Here is a 7,614-nt window from a genome sequence, read left to right on the forward strand (position 1 = left end):
ACAACCGAGGAAGTTTGCTGTCACGAAGGATTAGTTTCCTATAAATGAAAACTTCAAGTATTTATAGACAAGGAAGTTTAAACACCAAGGAATTTACAAAACCGAATATATTCTCAAGATATGGAATATAATTTCCAAATTCGGTTTCCATAATTCCTGGATATCCTTGTCAGACTTTTAAGCATTCTTGATCTTAAAATTCGTGCAGCGGAAGGTGTTTCCCTTGATGAAAATGAAGATGTAAGTAATAAATTGAAGAATTGATTTCAATGATTTTCTTTTAATAGAGGCATTGGTAAATTTAGGAAGTACATGTATGTATGAGTCTGCTTCCTTAGAGAACAGAGTAGCATATGTGCCATGTATAGTCATTATATTTCACTTTTTTTATTTTGTTTATTTTTTCTATCACTATCTTGTTAGCATCTTGAACTACTAAGCATGTTTGCTTTGACATCATCTCTGAGTTAGTGTTGTAACTTCATGTATACCACCGGCAGAGTAAATTTGGATGTAGGATTTCTTGATTGGTTTCTTTCTTTAACTTTATAGTTCAATAGTCTTTTAACTGTCAAGTTGGTGTGGCTGCTCAAATATGATTTCATATTCTTGAAAAATAAAAATTTGTTGACGCATCCAAGACACCGCCAATGTTGGTGTGGGTGTGTTTCACACACGAACTGTTCAGTATTTTCTTACAAGAAAACCATACACTTATATTGTGGTTAGTGTGCAGTTCTTTTGTTTGATATAATTTATACTTGTCCCAGGGTGATTCAGATGCTATGTCGCTGGTAATTTGTGCCTTAGAGTCAATTCATGCAGCTTTAGCTGTGATGACTCATCCTGACATGCCAAAGCAGCTATACAAGGAAGAGGTATTCTCGATCTCCTGCTAGTTTGTTCACTAGATTTATAGTTCTTGCTCCTGCGCCTGTTACACACTCTATTTGGCTTATTAGAAGGAGGTTATCTAAGTTTTCTGAGTCTTTCCTCGTATTTTTCATTACCAGGTCATTGAAAGAGTTCTAGATTTCTCTAGGCACCAGATTATGGAGAGTATGTGTGCTTGTGATCCATCATACCGTGCTCTACATAACCAAATGAAAACGGCCCTTATGATGGTAATGCTTCATCTTTATAATCATTTGGCCTTGAAGTTGTCATATGGTATTTAATCCCCTTTCCTCTAAACACTGAAAACTCCCTTTTTTGATCATGTTCTCATATTTAAGGTGAAGAAGATGAAGAAGAAGATGTTGAATTTGGTTCGCCCAACAAGAAGCGACGTGGTAGTAAAAGTGTTAAAGCAGGAGGCCAACTGGAAACAAGTGTGCTTACCACTGTTACCTTTATTTCTAAGTTTGTACGAATTTTATACCACGATTTATTATGTGTAGATCTCAGTCAGCTGTCTTCTAACTTAACCCTGCTTCCTTATATTAGGGTGGCTGCTGCTGTAAACGCTGTGCTTCAGAAACTTTGTACAATCCTTGGTTTTCTTAGAGATCTACTGTCAATCGAGCGCCTTCCTGATAGCTGCATTCTACAATTAATAAAGACTAGTTTTTCTACTTTTTGGTTGATAATTGCCAGCTCTTGCAATTAAAGGCTATCAGTTTAATCTGCGGGGTAATTTGTGATCCTACTCTCTTAAATTTATCTTTTCAGCTGCCGTTCGCTCTACTGTAATGATGTATTTGTAATTGAGTGTAGGTATTTTCTTCATACCCACAACATAGGAGCTATCTGATACATGAAACAGTTCAGCTGCTTTGGAAACTACCATTTTCAAGCGTGCCTTGAGAACATACCTTCTACCCGATGCAGAACAAAGGCAGATTCAGATGATAACTGGCTGCTTATCGAGTTGGTTCAAAGTAGTGCAGACCTGCCTGTGATATTAAGACAGGCATTAACTGTTGACTATATCTCAGATGCTTCAGTTGATGTTTGTTATCCCACCAAATGCAATGAAGCTTCCACTGAGGCATGCTGTCTTTTCTGGACTCGTGTTCTTCAGCGACTTACAACTGTAAAGACTCAAGATGCATCTGAAGTTAAAGTTATCATTGAAAATATTGTTATGGATTTGCTGTCGACTTTGAACTTACCTGAATATCCAGCATCAGCTCCTATTCTTGAGGTGAAATCTTATTTCCAAGGTTACCACTCAAGAGCTTCTATATTTGTGCTAATTCAAAATTGTTTGCAGGTTCTCTGTGTCCTGCTTCTTCAAAATGCTGGATTGAAATCTAAAGATGTAGCAGCACGTTGTCTGGCCATTGACCTCCTTGGAACAATTGCTGCAAGGTTGAAACGTGATGCCGTGTTTTGCAGCAGGGAGAGTTTCTGGATTTTACACAAGTTGTCTGGCGAAGATAATGCTGATCAAAGTTACCCAAGAGATGTGTGTTCTATTTGTCTTGATGGAAGAAGTAGAAAAACAGTGTTCTTATGTCAGGACTGTCAAAGAATGTTTCATACAGATTGTATGGGAGTTTACTGAACGTGATGCTCCTTCTCGGGGTTGGTGTTGTCATTTTTGCCTCGGGAAGAAGCAGCTGTCAGGTCTACAATCTTACCTCAAATCCATTCACAATGATGATGTCAAAAGGAACTTGTTCAACACAGAAGGTGCTCCTGAAAGCTTCAGAGTTGATTTCACAAACGGAAATTGTTCAGCAGCTGCTTTTAAATTACATGCAAGGAGCTGGTTCGACTGATGATGCACACCTTTATGCCCGCTGGTTCGTATTTCAGACAATTGATTTTTGAAATAGTTACACTTTCTTTGATGTGATAATCAGGCCAATTACTTGCAGGTTCTATCTTTGTCTTTGGTACAAGATGATCCAAAATCTCAAGAGAAGCTGGCTTACTACCTCGCGAGACTCCAGTGGACATCAACTGTTGTTTCTTCATTTTTAACAAGAGAATCAGCCAAAAAGATATCCCTAGCATTTGGGAAGAAAAATTCTTTTTCTAGAGGATTTGATAAGATTCTCTGCATGCTTCTTGTGAGTATATTTATGTTCTGGATTTTTTTACTTATACTTATATTCTTAAGATTGGGCAACGGCTGATACCTTGATGGGTAATTGCTTCAGGCGAGTCTCAAGGGAGAACTCTCCTGTAATCAGGGCCAAAGCATTACGTGCAGTAAGATCATTTCTTGTTCCTTCAAATACATTTGATTTTGTAACCATGATGGTGATGATTTTCTGTTGTGCCAGTATTATTGTATTCTTGCCTTACTATTTCTCATATCTGGAACAGGTCAGTTTGATTGTTGAAGCCGACCCAGAGGTCTTATGTGAAAAACGTGTTCAATCTGCTGTTGAAGGAAGATTTTGTGACTCTGCCATCTCTGTGCGGGAAGCTGCTTTGGAACTTGTTGGGAGGCATATTGCTTCTCATCCGGATGTTGGTTTAAAGGTAGTTGAAACGAAACTTTCAGATATTATTGTCAGCATCATACACAGCCTGTAATCAAATTCTCTCGTTTTTTTGCATGGCCTTTTAGTATTTTGAAAAAGTTGCTGAGAGAGTGAAGGATACTGGAGTGAGTGTTCGGAAACGGGCTATCAAAATTATTCGCGACATGTGCACTTCTAATGCTAACTTCTCGGAGTTTACTAGTGCATGCCTTCAGATAATTTCTCGTGTTAGTGATGAAGAATCTAGTATACAGGTTTGTCCAAAAGCCAAAATTATTTGGTTACTATTATGTATAATTAAATTTCTGTTGTGATCTCTGAACCTTAGACTGAATCTGGCAGGATTTAGTTTGCAAAACATTTTACGACTTCTGGTTCGAGGAACCTAGTCGCGCGCAGACACAGTTTGCTGGAGATGGTAGTTCTGTGCCTTTGGAGGTAGCAAAGAAGACTGAACAGATTGTTGAGATGTTAAGAAAGATGTCTAACCATCAACAACTTGTCACTATCTTAAAGCGCAACTTAGCACTTGATTTTTTCCCTCAATCTGCTAAAGCTGCTGGTATCAGTCCAATGTCGCTGGCAATGGTGCGCAAAAGATGTGAGCTAATGTGCAAGTGTTTATTAGAAAGAATTTTGCAGGTCAGGTTCATGGCTCCCTCAGTTGCTTTACTGAAGAATGTTTAGGTTCTTATGACTTTGAGTTTCGGCTGTTGTTTGTATCTGCTTCCTTGCAGGTAGAAGAAACAGATAACGGGGAGGTGGAGGTGCATGCCCTTCCTTATGTCCTTGTTTTGCACTCTTTCTGTATGGTGGATCCAACACTCTGCTCTCCAGCATCCGATCCATCTCAGTTTGTTGTTACTCTCCAGCCATTTCAAACAAGATTAAGTTCGACAACATAAAAAAGTAGTAAGTGGGACGTGCCCCAGTTTAAAACATTTTAGGCGCTAACATACATTTTGGACTGTCATTCACTTCTTTCGTGATTGTAGGGTGATAATCGAGCAGTAGCTCAGTTGCTTGAAAGCATAATCTTTGTTATGGATGCTGTTCTGCCTCTGCTCCGTAAGCCACCTCAAAGTGTTGCCGAAGAACTTGAACAGGACCTTAAACACATGATCGTTCGGCATTCTTTCCTGACAGTTGTCCATGCCTGCATTAAGTACTTACTTCACCTTGTTATATCTATCTGTATTAGGGAGTTGCTCTATTAGTATGCTCTAATGTCTCATAACCTCTGAATCTATTTGGCATAGTGCAAATACTAATTTGATGAGCCTAGTTAAGAAACTGTCTGAAGTTGGGTGGAAGCCACTAGTGCACAAGAGTCGTTTTTATTATGCTTCAAATATGTGAATAAGTTGTTGGCGCACCCATTAGGATATTACAGTTATTTACTTGCAAAATGTGTGGATTCGGAATCGATGTGTTGTAATTATGCTAGATTTTTCATTGTTATGAAGGGCGTCCAGTATTTCGTTTTCATGTTTCTGAAGTAGATATATGTAGTAAGATTCTAGTGGGTGGTAGAGTGTCAATAAGGCATGCTACGGTTTTTATGGAACCAAGAACCACTACCTAAATTCCGCTGAATAACAGTGCTTTATTTCACTACTATCATTATGGCAACATAAAAATAGTTGAGACATGGTCTTGAACTCATGTTTGCACGCTTTTGTTATTTGATTTGTTTTTTGTATACGTGGATTCAATCTTGCATTCTGTTACCACAATCTAACTTGGTTTTATTACATCCAGGTGTTTATGCTCACTAAGCAAAATAACACAAAAAGGTGGAACCTTAATTGAATACCTTATACAGGTGTTTCTTAAGCGTTTGGACACCCTTGGAGATGACGCCAAGCAGGTTAGATCACACTTTAGGTGTTTTATGTGTTCCGACTGTTCATATTTGGTTCGGTCAGTTTTGGAAAATCCACGTGGGTCGCCAAACAAGGGAGACTTGGTTTACCATGTATGGTCCTAGCTTATTGCAAACGGCCAAATGGTTGTATAGAACAGCATATCTCATGCTTATGTATATGTTTCTATTCCAGTGACTTTTAGCAAAATAATTTTCTAACTAAGGAGAAAAAAATGTCTTGTTTATTATTTTCAGCAAGTGGGGCGGTCTCTCTTTTGTCTTGGGTTGCTCATCCGATATGGTAGCAAGTTAATGGTCACATCTGACAACAAAAACATACTATTTGACAAGAGCCTCAGTTTACTCATGAGCTACCTCTGTTCCGAAAATTTCGTCATAAAACTCCGAGCACTACAGGTGAGTCGCCCTTTACAAGTTGCACAATGTGGCAGATTTATATCAATGCATTTATATGCTAAGAAGTATCCTGTAATTTTGTAGGCATTAGGTTTTGTTTTGATCGCCAAACCTGAATATATGTTACAACGAGAAATTGGGAAAATCATGGAGGCCACACTAGCACCTGGTTCCGACGACCGACTTAAGGTATGATTTCCATATCAGATTACAAGTCTGCTCTTTCTTTCTATTTTTGTATATGTTATTGTAACTAAGTTAAGGTACAAAAATAAAATGTCGGCTTTCATGTTTGATTTTTATTTCCACACTCATCCAGTTCTCTTTGTTCAATAACCAGATGCAAGCATTGCAGAATGTATACGAGTATCTTCTGGAATCTGAAAGTGAAATGGGAACAGATAAGACATCTAGTAGTACCACAACCCAGTATGCAGACGCTGCACAAAATGTTCCTGTTGCTGCAGGTGCTGGTGATACGAACATCTGTGGAGGAATAGTGCAATTATATTGGGATAGTATTCTGAAAGTATGCTTGGACATGAATGAACAAGTTCGTCAATCTGCTGTCAAGGTTTGTATCCACCAACTCAGGGTGCACGCTCTAGTATGTGTTGCAAAATATAATGACTTGCTGTCCTTTTGGTATGGGTTTGTACCCGCCTACCTAGCGCGCAGGCTCTAATATTTACTGCAATATATATTGCTTGCTGCACTTTAGGAACGGGCTTCTCAGGTAATCAAGTTTCGTGGTGTTTATGTGTTTAGTGAATTTTTGTTTCTTTGACCAGATTGTAGAAGTGGTGCTGCGTCAAGGTCTTGTTCACCCAATTACATGTGTTCCACATCTAATAGCACTAGAAACAGATCCGCAAGAAGTCAACTCAAAATTGGCGCATCATTTGCTAGCAAACATGAACGAGAAGTAAACCCATCTGGATGTTCTTAGTGAATTCTTGTCAGTTATTCAGTTCAATAAACATGATTTCTTATCAGGTTATCATGTTTTGTAGGTATCAGTCTTTCTTTGAGAGCCGTTTGGGTGATGGACTCCAGATGTCATTTTTCTTTATCCAGTCGATGACCCTACGTTCTATTGAATATCCGAAGGAGAAAGGGTCAGGGATCATGAAAGGGAAAGCTGATGGCAACTATTTTAATTTGGCGAGGCTTGGAGTTTCTAGAATTTACAGGCTCATTCGAGGAAATCGTATTTCCAGGAACAAGTTTATGTACTCCGTCGTACACAAGTTTGAATCCGCAAGCTGCAGAATATCATTGAAAGAAGCATTCATCCCATTCCTAAAGTGAGTGCTGCATTTCACATGACTGCTTCTTTACATTATTTATATTTGATCTTAACATTATATGCTTATGCTTTTTTAGGTATAGCGCAGAGATCCTTGCCTCTCTCCCGTTCGCAACTCCTGATGAGCCCCTTTACTTGATATATTCCATTAATCGAGTAATACAAGTGAAAGCTGGTGCCCTGGAGGCAAATTTGAAAGCCTTGATTTCTCGTCTCATGGGAACTGGCATTCAAACAACTCCACAGGAAAACGGAAGAATTCAGCAGGATGCAACACCCTCCCCCGTCTCTAGTAACATTACAACGGAGGATTCAAAAAGACATTCTTCGACCTCGTGTGACTCTGGTGGACTAATAGAAAATGATATGCAAAATGTTCAGGTATTCTGAAAAATAATATAACTCATATGTATTATGTAACTGAAAAAATTGGTTGATTTTCTGGACTTCTGTCTTTCTTTGTTGATCCTTTAATATATAAGTACAACTTGTTTATGTTTGGAACTAACGCTCAGGTATTTCAATACAGGTTGATTGTCAAAGTGCAATAGCATTGCAGCTCCTTTTAAAGCTTAAAAGGC

At 38.6% G+C, this 7,614-nt stretch overlaps 1 pseudogene; it reads left to right on the forward strand.

Moving 5' to 3' along the window:
* The first annotated feature begins 227 nt into the window (after positions 1 to 227).
* Positions 228 to 7,035, forward strand: LOC113337023 (annotated as a pseudogene).
* The last annotated feature ends 579 nt before the right edge of the window (positions 7,036 to 7,614 follow it).

Source organism: Papaver somniferum, unplaced genomic scaffold (genome assembly GCF_003573695.1).
Source record: "Papaver somniferum cultivar HN1 unplaced genomic scaffold, ASM357369v1 unplaced-scaffold_158, whole genome shotgun sequence".
In the NCBI taxonomy this organism is placed as follows: domain Eukaryota; kingdom Viridiplantae; phylum Streptophyta; class Magnoliopsida; order Ranunculales; family Papaveraceae; genus Papaver; species Papaver somniferum.